A 1,178-nucleotide genomic window follows, 5' to 3' on the forward strand; every position below is an offset into this window, starting at 1 on the left:
GAGTTGGAGACTGCTGTGAACTATGATGCATGGCACTCTACTGAGGGTGACAAAGTCTCAAAATTAAAAAATAGGAGACAGTACTGGGTGAAATGGCTCATACCTGCAATCCAAGAAATCTGGGAAGCTGAGTCAGGAGGATCCCTTGAGCTCAGGAGTTCCAGACCAGCCTGAGCAAAACCCATTTCTACTACAAATAGAAAAATTAGTCAAATTTTGTGGCGGGCAACTGTAGCTCTACTTGGGAGGCTGAGATAGGAAGATCACTTGAACCGAATAGTTTGAGGTTGCTATCAGGTAGGCTGACTCCATGGCACTATAGCCTTTGACAAAAGAGACTCTGTCTCAAACAAAAAACAAAAAACAGTCACTGTCAAGAAAAGGGATACAGGCAGCACCCGTATCTCAGTGTGTAGGGTGCTGGCCACATATACAGAGACTGACAGGTTCAAACCCAGCCCGGGCCAGCTAAAACAACGACAACTGCAACAAAAAAATAGCCAGGCGTAGTGGCAGGCACCTGTAGTCTCAGCTACTTGGAAGGCTGAGGCAAGAGAATTGCTTAAGCCTAAGAGTTTGAGGTTGCTGTGAGCTGTGACGCCCCAAGACCATTCTACCTAGGGTGACATAATGAGACTCTGTCTCAAAACAAACAAAAAAAAACCCAGAATGAGATAGAAGATTATAGTTCTTGGCTCGGCGTCCATAGCACAGTGGTTACAGAGCCAGCCATATACACCAAAGGTGGCGAGTTTGAACATGGCCCAGGACAGCCAAACAACAGCTAAACAACTCAACAAAATATAGGCAGGCATTCTGGTGGGCGCCTATAGTCCTAGCTACTTGAGAGGCAGAGGCAAGAGAACCACTTAAGCCCAAAGAGTTTGAATTGCTGTGAGTTGTGATGCAACAGTACTCAACTGAGGGTAACATAGTGAGACTCTGTCTAAAAAAAAGAAAGAAGGCTCGGCGCCTGTGGCTCAAGTGGCTAAGGCACCAGCCACCTACACCTGAGGTGGCAGGTTCGAATCCAGCCCTGGCCCGCCAAACAATGATGGCAGCAACCAAAAAATAGCCAGGCGTTGTGGTGCGTGCCTGTAGTCCCAGCTATTTGGGAGGCAGAGGCAGGAGAATCACTTGAGCCCAGGAGTTGGAGGTTGCTGTGAGCTGTGATGCCA

Source organism: Otolemur garnettii, unplaced genomic scaffold (genome assembly GCF_000181295.1).
Source record: "Otolemur garnettii isolate 467f Iridium unplaced genomic scaffold, OtoGar3 scaffold00189, whole genome shotgun sequence".
NCBI classification, from domain to species: domain Eukaryota; kingdom Metazoa; phylum Chordata; class Mammalia; order Primates; family Galagidae; genus Otolemur; species Otolemur garnettii.